Source organism: Anser anser (genome assembly GCF_964211835.1).
Source record: "Anser anser genome assembly, chromosome: 10".
Classification (NCBI taxonomy): domain Eukaryota; kingdom Metazoa; phylum Chordata; class Aves; order Anseriformes; family Anatidae; genus Anser; species Anser anser.
Window position 1 is genome coordinate 4,646,925 of NC_139730.1, and position 19,459 is coordinate 4,666,383.

A 19,459-nucleotide genomic window follows, 5' to 3' on the forward strand; every position below is an offset into this window, starting at 1 on the left:
GGGTTGAGGACTAGGGAATGGAGGCTGGGGGCTGGAGGCCTGAGGGAGGCCCAAGGCCATCAGCGGGCCTCCGTTCCTGTCAGCAGGGCCAGGGGCAGGAGCTCGGGGCAGGCGTTGCGTTGCCATCAGGCTCAGCCTCGCCCCGCGGGCGGTGGGACTCACGGAATACAAAATAAAGCAAAGATTGGCGACGTGGTGGTACCCCCTCAGTTTACCTCAGGGAGGCTGTGCCCTGCCCTTGCTGTACACGCACCTGCTGGATTCCCTCCGCTCCGTCACCAGCGGGTGCCCCGCTGGGGAGCTCGTGCCTTCGGGGTGCGAAGCGGCCATGCAGGGCCGTGTGCCGCTAGGCCTCAGCAGCACGGCCGAAGCCTTTCCGTACAAACTCTGCAGATCACACTTGACAAATCAGCCCACAAGCATAAAAGCAAGGCTGGTTATTCCCAATTCTTAGCAGTACAAATTTAGGAAAGCCCCCGGTGCCTGTAGGAAGAGCGGGAAGGCTGTCTGTGTCCATAGGGGAACAGGGCCGGACCCAGCAGCCTGGTGGCCGTGCGGCTCTGAGCCATGGCCAGCCTGATACGCGTTACAAAACCAAACGGTGTGCCTGCACCGGAGGGTTGCTGAAGTTAATTTTGTTCAGGAAGTGTCACACTTTGTCATCGCCTGAGTCTGCAGCAGGGCCTCTCCCTGAAGGCGTGTGCGGGGAACGACCTGCTGCGTTCCCCTCGCTGACAAGGAGGCATTGCCCTGCCCGAGTCACCCGCGTGCCCGACGCTTCCAGCAGCTGCTGCTTCCTGCATTTTTCTATCCCTCGTGAGCACTGGAAAGGAGCAGCCTGGTGCTTCCCTGCTGACTCAGGTAATTACCGGAATTAGTAAAAAATGGCCTCCACACTCAGAGCCTCGGCTTTTAACTACCTGACGTGATAACCTCAGGGTTCCTCAGGATTCGTGGCATACCTCTGTGATATCCGGTCCCCTGAAACGTACGCTCATGTTCAGAATTACTTCTGAGATGAAGAACTTGGCCTTGCTGAGAGCCACGTAGGCCTTTGGAACACCTTTCATTGGCTACGTGTTAACGCACACCTCAGCGTTAATCAGTAATAACGTGGGGAAAAGTAACGTGATTCCAGATGGGCTGAATTCACGGACTTTATCTGGACTGTTGGCCACAGGTTTCCCAGCTCATGGTGAAGAATTATGTAACTAAAGAAAAAAATGCTGTGATGATTCATTGAGTATTTAAACAATTTTTGGATATTCAAGTTCCTTTGTGCTTTCTGAATTAGTTTTCACAGGAACTAACAAATGTTTTTATCATATTTGGGAACAGAGGTATATTAACATATTGCTATCTTTGGTATTTTTAGTTAATTAAACTAACACTGCTTGATTGTCTTGTTCCATATAAACCTTTTTCCATATATTAACAAGTGTCAGGTTAGTTTTGTAGCAAGCCAACAGAATGTGCTTGGACAGATATGCACGCAGACTATTTATTTGCTAAATTTGCTTATGTACAATGTATGCAATTTCTTGTAACTGATTTTGAAAGTATTATGAATATAAGAGGTAAAAAATCGAAATTCCACATCTCCATTTTTTCCCATATGAGTTATATCCTGTATAAAAACAATTCTCTTACAGGTATTACATGACCATTCAAATTTTGCCTTCTGTTATTTCTTTGCAAGTGCAAACGAGCTAGATAGGGAAAGGAGTGAATGTGGACAATTGTGTATAAAAAAACAACAACACAGAATTAGTGAGAGTTTAGAAGTTTGTATGACTTGAACAATTAGATCACAGAGGATTCAGAGAGTAGGAACATTCAGTCACAGTCAGATGCTACTTGTTCCAGATGTTTGTTTCCCCTTTGATAGGCTTTTTTCAGCACAACTCAAAGACCGAAACTTCCTTGTTGAAATTATCATGCAGTGATTGACTGTTTTCTCATCCACCCTTCTTGAGAATACTTTCTTGTGCATGAGACGTTTCAACTGACCGACACAGTGAAGTCATAGCATGAATGATGGAAACTACCACATCACTATTTTAGTATCTGATAAGCCAGAAGGAAGGAAGGAACAGCAGATGAACACTCAGACAGTATGGGTGTATGTGTGTGACTGGATGCATGTGTGTGGGTGTATGTGAGAAAGAGCAAGAGATATTCAAGTGCTTGATTATCCTTTCTATTCTTTTATTTTGCCACTTTATTCAGGACTACGTAAGAACTAGCTGCCTTAGCAAGCTAATTAATGCACAAGTTCTCATGTAAGAGTAAAGAATGCAGAAAGAAAGGTCTCACTTGAGCGTGCCCTCAAAGCTGTGATCAGCTCTAGCAATGAGGCTGTGATCAGCTCTTATCGTAAAGGTGAAGGAACTAGAAGAACATCTTTCTGCAGCAGCTGGTAATATCCTAGCTCTGATGGTTAATTGACTCTTGTAGTCAGATCACTGAATTTAGAGGGATCTGGCAGCTTAAGTTTCTAGATGTAATCGTTAGTTGCAAATCACCTCAGTACGCACACTGAAAATAGGCTATCAGGGCTTCAGCCTGGCAGAGGAATTTTTGAAGGTATCGTATGGATCCCAAGTCTGCACACAGAGGAGGATGCCTGATTAATAAGTAATCATACTTTGTGGAAGATACAAGAGGAGAAGTGGTCTCAGCCAGAGTGACTTCTGCCAGGAACATCTCTTATTTTTCAGGGATCCAAGCTGTGAGTGGGAAGGAAGTGGAAAACGTGGTCAGCATTTGCTGTCCTCTTCCTACTAAAGACAACTTCTTACTTACGCTGAGCCAACACTCCTAATCATGAGTCATGCACCAGCACTAGGAGGTTGCCAGTTAAACCTTTCTGATCTTAATCAACAGCCTGGCAGTTCAGAGAGCGAACAGTTATTTCTGCTCCTAGAAGAGGGCTTTGAGAAGTGTCTGCTAACAGCTACATTACAAACTGTGGATTTATGTGAGATGGCTGTACTATAACATCCATTCGGGTGTCTTTCTTATCCAGTACCAAACGTGACAGACACCACTAGTGACTACACGCAGTATAGTTCAGTGGGAGAGCCATGAGAAAGGCATTGCCTTAATGAGGGTCTCACAAACGCCCTCAACAACGGTTGTGTAAACCGTTGTCTAAACCATATATACTGGCCCAGGTCTCAAAAACAGTGAGTAAACCCCATACTGACCTTTGTTCTGCATGGTCAGGAGGGTTTGCCCATGTACCTGGACATCTATCTGTAAACAGTCAACCACCTTTGTGGGTCTGACAGGCATTAGAAAGCAGTTATGGAAGAGAGCAATGTCTACACCTGAAAGCAAGTATTATGGGCTCTTTCAGGTTCCACAAAAGCCCTCAGAACATAAGGCCTTTTTGCAGATATTCAGAAATCCTCTTTCTGGGTTTGTTTAAAGAGTCAGGACAGGGAAGGATGAGGGACTGTTCCTTTCATTTCCTAGTTCCTGGCCTTTTACCAGTGAGTTCCTTTATCAGTGCTGTGCCAAAAACGCAGCCCTGGAATGGAGTGTGAATTCTCTGTGGCGCTGCCAATCAGCACAGGAAGGTGACAACTGGGTGTTGGTGACACTCACTGTCACGTACAGTCTTCTATTGCTTTTATTCTATTACCAGTAATTCAAAGGTCAGCCAAATTTTTCTTAGACAATTAAGTGACATTTACACATAGGAGATTGCAAGAAGCCAGAGATGCTTTTCCAAATGCTGCTGCAAGCACAGTCTGATATGTCACCACTGCCAAAGCGTTAACACCACTGAGTGTATTTTTAAGTCAGGCTGGACGTGGCACATTTAGAAAAGCCAGTACTGCTACGCTGGCCAAGGACTCCATAAATGCGTGCATTTTATCTTGGTAGGTGTTTCTTCATACAGTCCTTCAGGCAAAGCAGAATCCCCTTGAAGGCCAAAAGACTGGTCTTACTTAATACAAGATTACGTCTGGAAATGGAAAATCATATGTGACTAGAGGACGGCCAAGGTTGGAAATCTGGCCAAGGGGCAGAGTAGGTTGCGTTCGTGGTGGCTGAGACCCAGCATGTCCAGGCTCATGCACTGGGTGCTTGCCTCATGTAGCCCCTTCCTGCCATTACCTTCAGGATGTGGGAGAAGTGCATCTCATCCCTGGTTCGAGGGGCTGGGCTTAGAGAAGAGTTGTGCAAACTTCAAAGAACTGTCTCCTCCTTGAGTGGCAGCACAGCGCCAGCATGTTCCCCCTCGCCGGCAGGTGAACAGTTTGGGGGACTCCCAGGACAAGGATTTCTGTCCCAGTTCCTAGCCCAACACACTGGGGCTGCAGTCTGGCATGTCACCAACCATCGTGCTGTTTCATGCACAGGTAAAGAAAACACTGGAGTGACCTGTTGTTTGCTTAGATATTTGTGTAATGGGTCAGATTGCGGGATCTGTTATGGCTGGTTCCCTTACATAAAAGGGATCTGAACCCAGCACTCTTGGGGCAGCATAGGGCTGCTTGAGGGTGGCTTTGAATGTTTACAACTACTACAGGCTCTGCAAGGAGTATGAGAAGAGAAAAATGGATGTGGTTAGAACATCCCTTCATCCTGCTGTCCCCTGAGGACAGAAGGATTTATAGGGCTTATTGGCGCCAGCACGATTAGAGTGGCCTTCTGGAAGTGCTTCTCTGGAGGAAGAGCTTCCTACAATTGTAAAGTGTACCCCTCTGCATTTCAGTGACTCTGACTTCAAAGCAAGGTGTTCAGAAATACTCCTATAAATATGTGACAAAGAGGGAGGATACAGATTTCTCCTGTTGAACCAACTCTGAAGCAGCAACTGCATTATTCATGTGCGGTTCACGGTTTGGTGTTTAGGCTCGATGGAATGAATAACCAGAAAGTGAAAGGGGAATTAACAAACTAATTTGTGTTCTTATTTATGTGCTGCTTTAGCTGTTTCCTACTGTTGGCTGTAACTTGAGGGTTTTGATGGCTTGTAAAGTGCATTTTTTTTTTTTATACTTTGAAAAAAACTTGAACTTGAGATGAACCCAAATCTCATACCAGAGTACCTCACGCTGAAGGGAAATGCAAGTCTGGATCTGAACTCATCTTTTGTTAGAGCACTCTTGTAAACAGGAATGTGTGTGTTGTGGTGACTCCTCAGCCCTAGCAATTTGCACCAAGCAATGACGTGGGTTCATATCGCTGCAAAAACACAGAAGCCATATCCAGCGCCTAGAAGACGGTTCCCAGCGTGCTGTTTGCTGGACGGTGGCTGGCTGAAGAAGCCTCCCTTGAGGCTATCCGTGGCTCTCAGTGTGGTCCCGCAGTGCAGCCATTAACGACTGAGGATGTGTTCGTGCGAAGCAGATTTTTTTCACAACACCCTTTCTGATTGCTGCGGTTGGTGCCCAGGCTTAGGAAAGGGATGACTTCAGCAGAAAATGGAGATAATGGAATGCTTTATGCCAAGGGGGAATGTAGGGTAAGAGCTACCATGGATGGGAAGTGGTGTCGGCAGCCTGAGATAACACGAGTGGTCGGCAGGACAAGAAGCAGCTTGGGATCACAGTTGAGCTCTGCTAACGGGAACGCATGCTTTAACTTACAACAGTGTCACTTGGCTTTTCCTGCTCTTTCAGCATGATTTGCCATGTAGACCCACACACGTCCTTAATAGATACATGTGTCACGAGGTGTTTATGCTTGATGTCAGACTGTTGGATGTTACAAGAGAAAGGATGATGTCAGGGGTGTTGTAGAAACACATTCAGATACTCTACCTCCTAACCCTGGAGTAGCTTGGAGTTCCATGACATGGAACCTTTTTCCTTGTAACACCAAGGAAAGGTTTGGAGTTTTGTAGGAACTGCCCAGAGTTCAGTCCATCTAGTCAAGCCTACCCAATAGCACAAGCTACTAAGTTTTCCTTGAGTACCTGAGATCAAACTTAAAGGCCAAGCCAGTGTTTCCTTCATCGTGTACTGTGAGTGCCTAGCACAGGAAGGGAATGGAGGTAAGCACGGCATTGTCACTGGTAAGGTCTGGGGAGGTGGGTTTTCCCCATGTGGTCCTACCAAGAAATCAGCCCTGGATGGCAGAAGGCAGAAAACCAAGCGTACTCTGAAACACCTTCTTTCCCTAAAACCTGGTGACCAAAACAACCTTGAACCTGTAAGCATATTCTTGGTGCCACAAGAGAGGACATGGAGCTCCTGCCTCCCCTTCAAAAAGGCAGGTAGAACACCCCCACTGATGGAAGCTGACTGACAAACCTGGGAGAAAAAAATCCTCTTACATTTACCGGTAACCAGCTGATGCTGCAGGGCACGAAATCTAATTATTGTCTTAGGGCAGAGCCGCACCTTTTATGAGCGTGTCCCATTATGGAAGGGAATCTGAATCTCTCAATTCATTTCACAGGCCCTGGGGAGACCGGGATGATTGGAGTCACATCGCGCTCCCCCTTCATGTGCATGCAAGCAAAGACTGTCACAAACACTGGATCAGAGCACGTAGCCTAGAAAGACACTGAATTTCATCTTAAAGGTACCGGGAGATGGCAACACCATTATTCTTTCTAGTCACCTCTGATTTTTATTCAGCTAGCTGCAAGGAAATTATGTCTCAATTCAAACTAGAAATTATTAATGCTATATTCTAAATAGCAAATCGTTGTTTTGCCTCTTTGTATGAGATCAGATCAAATCACTCACACTGCTGAATGTGGACTTTTCTAGAGATCTAATTTTTCTACCTATTTTTCTTGCTATTTTTTTCTAGCTACCCTCACAAACCTTTCCTTTGAAAAGCTGAAAAAGTTGAATCTTTTATGTCGCTTATCATGAGGCCCATTTCCCTAAACCTGGAATTCTGTGTTTAAACTTTACCAGGTGTCTTTTTTAAAGCCATCAGTGAGCTAACCACATTTTAAAAATATTTAAACATTTATTGGAGAAATTTCTTGTTAACTAGTTCAAGCTGTGATTAAAACAGCAGTGAAAAAGCTTGGCTGACAATACCTGGTTAAGCTTGCCTTTTCTTTTAAAAAAAGCACATGAATTCTTAAATGTTAGGACTTATTATCATTTCAGTTATTGCATGTGTATGCATTATCTGTGTGTTATAGACACATGTATATATATGCAGCTATGCATATATGCATAAATATAAAAGAAGAGCACACATAAAACTCACTTGCTACAGTAACTATTGTTGTGGAAGCCAATAATGGTCTGCTAGCGGTGAAAAGCATAAGAGATAAGAACACACTTACTATTAATACTGTTCATTTTTAGAAATGCTCACAATGGGGCTCCTATTTTGACATTTTCTTCTGAAATATGAAGTATTAGGCATTGTCAGAGCCAGGATACCGGTCTAGACAGACTTTTAACTGCCTGCTGTAGTGATTCTTATCTTCCTCTGTGGGGCGAATTAGAATTCTTTGGATCAATGGATGTACACAGTCTTTTCTTGTATCAGAATAACATTACACATCCTCTTGTCATTATAACACACTGGAAGATTATTTTCAATGATAATGACAAGACCACGTCAATCACGGGTCTTTCGTAGTGGGAATTTGCCACTTACTGCATCTTTCACATGGCAAAAATTTCCCTTTTTTGTTCTTGAATTACCATGCAGAAGTTGGTAGCCAAATGTTTGGAATTTAAAAATGAGAAAAAGAAAATGTCTCATTTCTGCTGCCAGCAACGCTATAAGTTATACAGGCATTAACTTCTCCTGTGCATCCATGATTATAAAAGTGGCATAGGCGAAGCCTACATTTTGTTCTGCTTAAATATCTGTACAGATCAAAGCTTTTCGCAGATAGACACTATTGTTGAACAACATTAGTATGCGCTACCTGTATTTTTCCATGTTCAAAGAAAGCAATCACAGAGCACTTCATTTATTTTACCAAGAGCTCAGTAAATGCTGTGCTGTTGCCATTCTGCAAGGAAGGTATTTTCATGTAGAGGTATTATCATTAACAGATTCTTTTCAAATTCTAGGAAAAGTGTCATATTTTTATTTGGCATTCAGAAGACTGAGCACTTAAAAAATTTGATTGTTTTAAGGCCTTTCATTTCTTTCATGCTTTATTTTATTTTTTTTTACTTAATTAAGCAAACTGGAAATTGCTTCCTTGTAGACAAGTTCTTCCAGGCCCACTGTTAGACCCTGGACTCAATATATAACCAATAAAGATGCTGACTAATGGTGTCCGCAGGATCTGAAAAAAAGTGGAAATGGATTACAGAAGATGCCAAATGTAAAAAAAAAAAAAAAAAAGAAGAAAAAAAGAAAGTGCACCAAGAAGTTCTCTCTTATAAAGAGCAAAGACTTAGCTCAAATATTGATAGAGCAACCAAGTGTAGGTGGCTGAAGTTAGACAATCTGAATCATCTTAGTGTCTCTGGAGGGAAGGGAGCATTTTCAAATGTCTCGGACACTGCCATGCATTCAGAGGTCAATCTCACTCTGAAATTTTAGGAAATTAACCCACATTTTCTAATATTAGGGACAGGAGCACAAGTCTTCCTGACACTCTGTGCAATTTAAGTGCCTAAGTTGGGACGATGCTTTAGAATCGGACTCATCACCTCTGCTTTGTGCATTTTCTTTATCTTCATTTTGGTCATTCTGGGCATTTTTTGCTTGGGACTATTTATCCTTCTAACAAATAACCAATTTAAAAATAATTACAATTGATTTGTCTCTTCTAAGTCTCCAGTTTTCATACTTTGCTAATTTGTAAAACTTCCCAAGAAAAATGGTGTCTTAATTGCAGCATTTTGCACCTTGACATTAACTGTATATTTCACTCATGGCCAATTTAAAAATCAAAATAGAAACTTTGTAATAGTCTCCCTTTACAGTTTGGGTTATGAGAAGCTGAGAATTCCCTTAGGCTTGATTGATAAAACATGGCATTTATCCTATTCCTAGGATGATGTTCGGCAAACTTTATGACAGAGGGAAACAGCTGGTAAAGTGGGTTCATGGAAAGGTGAAGGTAATATAGACATAAAAAACAAGAGGATAATGATTTTAAAAGGGATAATAGTTGTAATAACACCATTAACCTTTTGCTTCAAATTATTGAATGTGTGGTCTCTTCAGCAGGCTAATCAAAGGTTTGCATTAACTGCAATGCAAGAGGAAGTGGCAATATACAACCTGAGGTGATTTTTTTCCCTCTTACAATTATTCACTATCAAACTCTTACCAAAAAAAAAAAAAAAAAAGAGAGAAAAGAAAAACCAGCCCTTTGGCTGTTGAAGACCCCTTTCAGTTTTGAAATGAAGATGACTTACTTTCAGAGGAAACAAACTCCAGCTTCCTTCCTGCCTTGTAAGGGCTGGATTTTACAAGGGGAAAAGAAAAGAAATAAATGTAATTTGTTATGGATACATAAAAAATTCAAGTCAGAGATGTAAACAGGCAGCATAATGCTATAGGGCAGACTGTCAGTAAGAGCTGTCTGCGAGCTGGCTTTGCCTGTGTGGTGGGACTGCACGGAGGAGGGTCAGCAGCACGGAATCAGCTCAGCGAAGCTGTGCCCGGTAGCGTGGTGGGCATCCCCTCATAAACCAGGCGTGTTACTGCACAGGTTGGTGGTGGCTCACCTGGGACATGGGGAGCTCCATGCTAGGTCACTCTAGGTGTCTGAACAGTTAATTATGCCTCGATCAGTGAAAAGCTGCCTTTTTCGCTTTCATTTTACACGCATGCAGGGTTGGCTAGCAGAGGCAGGCTATGCTCTGACAGTTTATTCAAATGCTAAAAGGCAAATGCATTGATGGTGGAAAATTGCCATAGATGATGGAAAAGCTCCTGGTGACTCGATGGGATTATTCAGGAATATGTCCAGTTAGGCAAATCTGCTCTGTCATGTCATTTCCCAGGTGATGGTCTTTATTGTTCACGTAAGGCCTCTGAGGTGTGCATCAGAGCACCTTTGGTTGGAAAACTGTGTTCTGTGTGCAGTCACAGAGAGAGAATCGCCCAAGTTAGACACCTACAGCAAGACTGTCTGACTAGCTTGCAATGTGTTGTGTCAATCTAGTATGAAAGGAATAAGTGTAAAAGGAAGTTTGCGCCGCTCCTCACTGACAAAACCCCATACTATTAACAGCCCCCTTCTGTGGAATCAAGGGACGGTGAAAGACTTCAGGAGCAGTGTGCCTTGAATTTGAATTAGCCAGATTGAATTTAAAATCAACAAGCTGAAAGGGCCTGAGATAAGAAGTCAGAACATTCAGAGGAAATGAGAACTGTTCCGGGAACTAAAGGTGAAAGAAACACTAAGTCACATTAAAATTATTCAGCAAGAAAAGAGACACCTTTTCTTTTCCTCGACACCTTTTCTTAGAAGTCATCTATATTCAGTAACCTTTCCCAGACACTTTGCCGGGCTGTTTTTAGTAGCTCAATCCTTTGTTTCAAAACCACCCATTGATTCAGTGCCATAAGTGAGAAGTAATTAAGGTGGACAGAAATCTTACCTGCTATATGGATGTATGAGGTGTAGAAGAGCGAAGGACAAAAGGGAGTGAATGCATTTTTCCAAAAAAATAGCTTCTGCAACACGTGAGTCCGCTGTAGTATGTTGTTAAATACATGTGCATGTAGATAGAAGCTGTATTCGTCTTCCTGTCTATTGATCTGCCATATAACACATGCTGATATACATACATGTGTATTCCTGGAAGATAATGAACTGTTTAGGCAGTACTTTGTCAGAATATCATTTAAAGAGTTACATCCTTTTAATGCACAGTAGTTTAAGCAAACTCCAAGGTTCTTTCTCGGCAATAAACCCATTAAATCATCTTAAATACCATGTCATAATGACAATTTGATGCCACCAGATGTGGCACTAGGGATTTTTTTTTAAACGCTTTCCTGCAGATATAGCTTCCTGAATTTTAAATTCTCTAGCCTGTTTGCACAGCTGTTAGATCACAGAGCTCTGCCATCTTTTTGCCTTGCATCAGTTATTCACTAAATCATGTGTGGTGTGACTACAAACTCACTACATCTCTAGCATTTAGGCTCATATCCACTTCCGTCTCATAAAGGCTGAATAGTTGGGCCGTATGGGAAAGGCTGCGTGAGCATTAAAACCCAGGAGCAGGATCCGTTCCAGCTGTGGAGCTCCCTCGTGGGGACATTTCCGAGATGCAGTCAGAACGCTGCCCCTCACATACCCTTTTTCTCTGGCTACTTAGCATCCTGGGTCTGTGAAAAATACGAACGCATGACCCTTTCCTCATCTTTTCTCATGCTGTCAGCCAAAAAGGCAACTGGAGTGGTAGTACAGCACCACTTTGACACCAGAGAGACTTGGGAGAGGGAGCACATTAACAGGATACTAGTAGAGTCCAAAAAAAATCACACACAAAGAAATATTATTTCATGCAAGTGCATATTTAAATAGTGGAGAAAGCCACAGGAGGCTGTGGAAAACTTGGAGGCCAACAACAAAAATATGGTAAATGAAGAGCAGAACGCATGGGTGATAGATTCTTTCCAGAAACAACCCCTAGCCCACAAAGTCCCATGGTTCTGGTTCACAGAAAAAGGCAGGGTGTGAGAGAGGTGCGTTGGCAAGGACTTGGCGTGAGGTCATGAGTTTTGTGCAGGTAGAGTGCTCCGAAGTGTGATCCCATTTCAGGCAGAAGCATTGATGGTGGATTTGGTGCAGGTCAAGATCTTTGGCTGTGACCTGGGGAGATTGCTGAGCACTTTTCCTGAGAGTGAGAAAAATCATCAGAAAGCACAGAAAGCCTGGCTACCCGTGTGAGCCAAGCAGCCCTGAACTCAGCCTGAATGTGATTCCGTGCTGCGACAACCCTGAGCTCCTGTCACTGCCAAAGGATTATTCAATCCTGATTTAACGTGAATTAGAAATACTCTCAAAAAGGCTGATTCAAAGCCTGGTGGAAAGATTCCCATTGACTTGCACAGGGTTTTGGTTTGATTCGCTGTTTGGCTTTGGGGCTGACACACGAATGTTTGAGCAGCTCTGTACTGAAGAGGGCATGCAATGCTGTCTAGATTACCCTCCAGTGAAGTGTAATATTTGATAACATCAGTAAATACAAAACAGAAACAAAATGACAACAGCATTTGAGCAGCTTGTGATAGCAAATGAGGTGGAAAAGTTAAATGGATATAGAAAAGGATCCCCAGAGGTTGGATCGCAGCACGCTGCTGGTGGGAGCCCGGTTGTTTCTATACTGCTATCAACATGTGGAGCTCTAAATCTTTTTGAATCGTGGCTGAACGGAGATTTGCTCATAGCTACCTTTTCTCTTATTCATATTGTATCGGCTGTCCTCCTCTCCTACCAGCAAACAAATAAAACCTTTGTGCCAGCTATAGCAGCAGTTTACATGGAAAACAATGAAGCAATTTCAGGCAAGTATTAAATGTAATTTTGGCTTTTTTTGCTGTCACTTAGCAGCTCGGAAGAGGCTCTGCACTGATGTGCAGAGACCGGCGTGCGTTACGCAAACTCCTATCACAATCTCATTGACTGTTTGTGGACCCCCATATCTCTCTGTTTCCATCTGTTGTTTTATGTTTTAAGACGATAAGTTGTTTGGAGGATGTCCAAATTCCTCTCCCTTCCCCAACTTGGGTGAAGTACCTGCCTGCCTTAGGCTGCTTGTATAGACAGTAGAGAGAGAAGCTTCTCCAAGGAGCGACTCGCTGATGGCTGGGGTGCTTCTTTCTCTCCCTCTCCTCCCCTCCCTCCTTCCACCCTCTCCCTCTGACTGCTCAGGGTTTTTGTAGGGTGCCTGAGTACATTGCCCCAGCAAAGGGCCAAGGTTTGACAGGGTGAATTTGGGCTGTGCTGCTTTCTTGAGCTGGTGATGATTCAGAATTAAGATAACACAGACTGTAAGGAGTACAAATGTGTGATCCGCCAGTTTCCTGCAGCCCAAGAGTGGGCAACAGCAGAGGCTGCCATGTCTCAGTCTAGAAAGTAGCTCATGGCTGACACAATATTTCAAGAGATAACAAGGGAATTTCGAGCTTATCCAAGAAAATAGAAATGACACAGAATATAAATAAGCAAAACATATGAACCATAAACCCAATCCTATTAAAATTAACTATGTTTTAATTTCTGAAAAGGATGACATGTTGGTGTTAGATGTACTGAGCAGGAAAAGATTACATGCATCATTAAAAGAAAATGTTTTCAAGGGCCCTTTTAAAAAATTGTATCTATGTTTGCAATTGCCATGTGCAAAATATAAAAATCAGAGAAGGGAAAAAAAACAGCAAGCAGTGGAAATAGCCCATTTTGTGAATTATAGGAAAAAATATACCATCTGTGATTTAGTGCAGTTCCCAAGATCCCATCTGTGATCGAAGCACAGTCCTCGTTGAAGGCTGAATCCCTGAGCCGTTCCATATGATAAAACATTTCTCTTGGAAGATGCTTGGGCTAATGGGTTTGTTTTTCTGGAATATGGCTCTTCTAGATGAGACATAAAACCCTAGACACCTAAATCTGCCTCCAGTGGCCAACTACAGCTCACATAAGCAGAAGCAGGAGTGAAAGGAGGTCAATGATCTAAGCACCTTTTCTATCAGAATTTCCATACTACTTTTTGTCAGGTTGGGTTACTGGCTCTAAGAGGTCTAGATGGTGATTTCATATTCTCTAGCGTAAGACGTCATTTCACAGTGCAGCATCTTAAAAAACAACACCACTTCTGGCTGCCTCTCTTTTACCCACTATTGCCATGCTTTAAGTCAAGGAGGTAGGCAGCTAGCTAAGGCCTGTGGCTGAACTAGGAAGAAAAGCCCTTTCTCCTCTGACTTCCCAGCGCAGTTCTTTGTGTTTCAGAGGAGTTTGTGTAATCCCATTTCTCCGTGTGGGCAGATGGAGTCGCTGGTCTCTGTGCACGATGAGGCCTCGCCGTGCACGTGCAGCTGCAAAGCAGAAGCTATACCTATTTCCTTTTATTATTGCTGTTAAATTTTCAGCGGAGTGAGAAGGAGACATCCCTCATGCTGGCGGCAGGCCTCAAATGCAGCTGCATGGCTCGAGTCTTCTGATGCCTCTGTAAGCAGCAGCACTGCAATCTGTGTCTTAGAGCAAAGGTGGCCGTAGCTCTATCAGGTAGTTACATAAATACAACATCTTTCATTGCAGTGCTCTATTAATTACACACACGTACACAGTGGCGTGATTTCAGTTACCACTGAAATTTATATCTGAATAATAAATGCATTCACCTATTTAATTTATGTTTATATTTTCTGCTCTATATAATTATATGCTGATTATACAATTATAGAAAATACTTACCTATTTTGCACAATTATGCTGTTAATGAAATAATGCCCGCAATAGAGCTCTGTGTGTGTGTGTGTTTGCATGTTTATGAAAATACAGCCGCAGTTGGTTGGTTCAGAGTTGTCCGGAGCTAGTTTGGCTCCAGCTGCAGTGAGGTTGCTGCCTGAACAGACGCGGTGCAGTGGAGGAACGTGTCTGTTATTACTCTTATCACCTGAATCTCGTTGTATTACAAAATGGTTTCAGCTTTATTCTAAAACACCTGCAATAAGGATGTTCATCCACCCTATTACATGCCTGGCTGACCCGGCTCCTGTCCCCCTCTGCTTGGATGCACCACACGAGGTGCACGGACCTCCCAAACAGGACACCCCAGAGCCACCGACCCCCTTATGCTGTGCAGCGTGGGTTGAGCCACCGAGCCCATGTCTGCAGTTGCCTCTGTTGGTTTCAGGACAGACGTTTCATTGTGTGAGTGCAGCCTCAGAGCGATTTAGGCATCCTTCCAAGCTAGCACAACCCGCCGCTGCGTGAGCCTGTGAGGGATGGGGCAGATTCATGTCACGGCATGCGATGTTGTGGCACTCGGCTGCAAACTCGCAGAGTACAATTGCAGTTGGCTCTCGTACAGCGCTCTGGTCTGGGTGCTCTCATGCTTGCTGGGGCTTCCTAGTCACTGGTTTTAGTACAGATGAATAAACAAACAAGCAGCAGCCACTGATAGCATCAGCATCTGTGTTTGTACCGATGGCAAGCGGAACGATTCACGCAAGCTAACACAACAAAGCCGCGTCAGAGCTGGGGGCAGGCCGCCTGCCTCCCACCTGCCTTTCCCGGGGATCAGCTGGCTGCCTCCCCAGCACCTCGAGGGAGAAAACAGTTCTGTTCAGCTCAACAAATGCACCGTGGCTTTGCCTCTTCCGTACCGTACGGGCCTTGCAGCCAAAGGGTTAAAAAGAAGTGAGTGTGTTTGGCATGCTCTGTGGAGTGCCCGAAGTCTGAACATGAATGACCAAATTGCTTTTTACTTTTTAAATTAAGCCCTCTGTCTGTATGCATGCAGCTAACACTGCTGTTCCATTAAATAAAAGAATTTGTTCCCACTCCTGTTTTTAATAGGTAAGACCCTGCAGTTCCATCTCACAACTTTACTGACACAAGATCTTATTAAAAGCAATCCTCCCCCTCTCCTCCTTTAAATCCGAGCTTGTGATAGCTTCATCCACATTGTGTTTATTTTATATACACAGCTCTGCAGCTGCTGCTTCCTTCTTCTCCGATAAATGACAGCGTAACTGTTGCATCCACTAAAAAAAAGTAAATAAAATTAAATGGGGAAGAACAATACATCTCTGGCAGACAATAATAACTCTTTTAAGGCACATCTAAATTGTACAGCCTGATCTTAATTGTAAGGATAATTCTTTGTTGTTTCAAGCAACTTGGAACACGATAGAAAATGCACGCTCTTGGCAGTACATCCAGAAAGAATTCTTTGGAAACAATGGAGAGAATTCTCCTGAACTGAAAAGAGATTGAAGCTTCTTTATTAGGTTAATAGGGCTATACTCTGTGATGAGGGAAGAATGGAAGAATATGCTGCAATCTGTTGTCTGGTTGGTTTGGAAGCTTTTTCAGCGCAGACAATACTGGATGAGGCCGGGAGTGCTGGGTGCCAGTGTTAGCAGCGAGGCATCCCGTGCCCAGCCACCTTGGGCCCTCTGTGGCTCCCTCCTCAGGAGGACCGCGAGCAGGAGCTTTCCCTCGCCCTCCCCGGCCCGTGAGCCAGACTGAGCCCGTGCTGGACTGGTGCCACTGGTGTGTGGCCCCCTCTGGGCCGTAGGCACTGCCTTTCTGGTATCACAGCCTGTGTTTCATTGTCTGTGCTGTCGCTGATGCAGCCACCACCAACAGTGGAGGCCAGCAGCAGCATGGTGGTAGCTACCAGTGCTGTTCAGCCGTGGCTGTGGGACTGGGATACAATTTCAGGTCTCTATTCAGTCCTTTGACAGACATCCACTTGAATTTGCCCACAGTTTGTTGGAGGAGCTGGGAAACAATATTAACCAGAGGCAGAACAAAACAAGGGTGAGTAATGTAAAATCAAACCACTGAGTTAGAGCAGGGCAGTACTTGCTGGAATCAATTCCTGCATCAGAGGCTGGAATTGTTTTTGAGAATCGTTCAGCTCTTCCTGGAATAAGGGGAAGCTGTGCAGATGTGCAGTCTGCTCTTCGGCAGCTTGACTGGTTCACAGACTGCAGCAAGTCGCTGGAAGAGAGCTAGGGACTGGAGACCATCAGGTAGCTGTGGAAAAAAAAGGTACAGTGATCTGATGGAGGAAAGGCTAAGAAATACTTCCAAACAATGAAGCACTGACCTTGGTGAGGAGACAGGAAAGGATAAAGAAATAATCCAGGTGATGTCTTAAAAATGTAGATATCTTTTATTTAAAAGAAAGAAAAGAGAGAGAAAGCTACAAAAGGTGGGAGGTGCGTGTCTGTTTTGAAAGCAGCTAAGAAAGACCTTGGGAAAGATCAAGCCAGGCCAAGCGCTGCAGCTCCGTGTGAGTAACAGCAGCTGACAGTCAGCCGAGGTGGAAGCCCTATCAAAAGGATGAAGGAATAATGGCTATACAAGGCACAAAAAAGGTTTCCAAAACAGGTGAAGCAGCACCAGTGGGAGATCTCCCCTGGATCTCATCTGGGAGATGTCTGGAGGAAGGGGTGAAGGAGGGCATGGGCTCAGGAGAGCACACGGTGTGAGCGTTCCCATGCCGCCCAGCAGGACGCAGCCGTTCTGCCTGCCCAGAGGTAGGGCTGCGCTCACCAGCTCTGCCCTGCCTGCCCTGAACGCAATGCCCTGCCCCAAGTGTGGCAGCGCAGCCTGCACAGCTCCCCAGGAAGGTGCCGTGGGGCAGAGCTCAGCAGAGGGCCCCAAATGCCGGGAGGGTGGGCTCCAGCTGTGCTTGCTGCTCCCCACGGGTAACCTGAGTGCTGAAGGCAATCTTAAGCCTCCTGTGCGTCACGTTTGCCATGTATTCAGTGGCAGTTTACCCTTGCACCTAAATAGATAGCAGCAAGTTGTTTACTGTGGCCTCAGCTTGCTTTCTTGCCCTGCTTGCAGGGCACTCACTGGGCTCGGTGCTGCCCAGAGGCCTGACTGGGCAGAGGGTGGGGTAAACCTCAGCTTCCTGGAGAGGAGGAGGATGCTCCGGACCACGTTCAGGTACCTGCTCTGCAAGGCAGGCTGAGGCTGGCTATGGGTTACTATTCCAGAGTAGCCTCAGGGGTAAATAAAAGAGGCCACGTTCCCATGAGTGCTGGCCCTTGAACCAGCTACAGCGGTCAGCAGGGAAAAGGGCAGCTCCTTGTCCTCAGCCAACCTGGGGAGAAGCGTCTGAGATACCTGCGTGTCTCCCTGTCAGTGTTTCAATATGGCAAAAGGAAAACGCTTGTCCCCTGTGCTGCCTGGACCTGCCCCTTTACTTGCCTTTTTATCACAGTGTCTTAGAAGGTGAGTGGTCCCACTGCTGAGCTCTCCGCCTGGTCCTCCTGAGACTGAACATGGCAGAGCCTGGAGCTCAGCCCTGGGATTCGGAGTGGGCTGAAGTAAAAGAAGAGCTTGCACCCCCCCCCCCCCAAAAGCCATTTGTCCTCTTCCCAGCTTGTCTGAAGCAGTGGCTGCATTTTCTTGAGGCCTGAGGACACTTGTGCACAAACACGCGGGGTATGTTTGCTCTCAGGGAGGGCTGAGCCTGGAGAAGCGTGCTCTGTGGGGGCTGGACCATTTTTTCTCTCCTCTGTTGTGGCGTGGATGTGAGGAACACCATCATGCTCTGCTCCCTTGTGCCATTGCCTGGCGAATCCCAGGCATGAACTGAGGGCAACATCTGGCCTTTTGAAATTATCCATGCAGCACCAGACACAACCCTATAGGAGAGGCAGGAAGAATCTATACGCCTGAAGTGGCACCCTCGTGTCCTGATGCTGCATTTTGGTATGTGGCAGCAAGGTCATTGCTGGGTCCGGCTTTGTCTTTTCACTGGAAGATTTTACAGCTTTTGGAGTATCTGGCCCAGCAATTATCGTACTGAGGCTCCGTGCATATGCTGCAACTTGAGGCAGAGCACGAAGTGGTCTGACTGATATTAATGTAAGCTAGAGTTCATCATGAACTAATCATGCCACCAGAGATTTATCCTTTGGTGAAGGTGAGAATTTGTCTGGGAACTGGTCGGCTTTTTCTCTGCGGACTAAACGCTGAATTAGGACCAATGAGGCGGTGAGGACACGGTGAGCAAAAAGTCTTGCCCTGTGAATGAGGGCAATAAATGAGGTTTTCATTTAGTTGCGTAAGCTGTTAACCTTCCTTGCTGCAAAGTGCCACCTAGTGTTCGCAGCCAGGCCTGCTGGCCTCCAGTCCCCGAGAAATGTGTCAGGCAAACAGTAAAGGAGGCAGACAAAGGACTCTAAAGGAGGCAGACAAACCTTAATTTTTAAAAACCAGATAGCATTGGTCTCTAACCCAGGATTGTCCTCAGTGTCTTTATTACGTGATAGGAAATGTTTCAGCTGGGTTAAAAAATGAATCTAGCTCTCGGAAAGCAAAGCAGAGACCATGTTGCAGGAGCACGTTATCTTCAAGCCGCCTGTGGAATTTCATGCACAAAATATGTGCCCAATGATGTGTCAAATTTGCACGTGTAGCAAGCATTATGGCATTATGAACGTTGTTTGCATTGCAGCGGTGCCTCTGTGTGCTGCTGAGGGAAGAAGATTAAGCACTGCACGCACACATGGGTGCGAGGAGGGCCCCTTCTTGCAAGTTTACAAACCAGCTGCAATGAGTAGGTGAATCCAGGGACAGGAGAGCTTGTTAATAACCATCAGCCTCTGTGTGTAGGTGCATGGAAGTTAATTTTGTATGCAAATCAGTCATGCAATAGCAAATGTACTTCATAAGCCTTAAACCAGACCTAGTGAAGATGCAGTTCAGCATTTAAAGTCTAAAAACTGGGGAGGGATGAGCCATGAGAACGGTTAGAAATTGGAGGCAGAGGGGAGGTAAAAAAGGGCACAAAAATAACTCTGCATTCAGGATTGTATCTGGGGCATCTTTCACACTGGG

General features: G+C 44.9%; 3 long non-coding RNA genes across 16 annotated transcripts in view; 1 reads left to right on the forward strand and 2 right to left on the reverse strand.

Annotated features, from left to right (window-relative positions):
- Positions 1–19,459, forward strand: part of LOC310904695 — a 56,915-nt gene that overhangs the window by 15,143 nt on the left and 22,313 nt on the right. Inside the window, exons 5-6 of the long non-coding RNA XR_014588551.1 lie at positions 644–861; positions 6,421–6,546. This is a non-coding gene — a long non-coding RNA (uncharacterized lncRNA). The remainder of the gene's footprint in view (positions 1–643; positions 862–6,420; positions 6,547–19,459) is intronic.
- On the reverse strand, positions 6,553–11,713 carry LOC310904697. Its single transcript, XR_014588554.1, has 3 exons — positions 10,515–11,713; positions 9,324–9,367; positions 6,553–8,239 (listed from the first exon to the last, which is right to left on the reverse strand). It is a non-coding gene; the product is annotated as an uncharacterized lncRNA (long non-coding RNA).
- The window catches only part of LOC310904693, a 545,090-nt gene continuing 537,349 nt past the window's right edge, over positions 11,719–19,459 (reverse strand). For all 14 annotated transcript variants that reach the window (XR_014588537.1, XR_014588538.1, XR_014588539.1 and 11 more), the window contains one exon: positions 11,719–16,636. This is a non-coding gene — a long non-coding RNA (uncharacterized lncRNA). The remainder of the gene's footprint in view (positions 16,637–19,459) is intronic.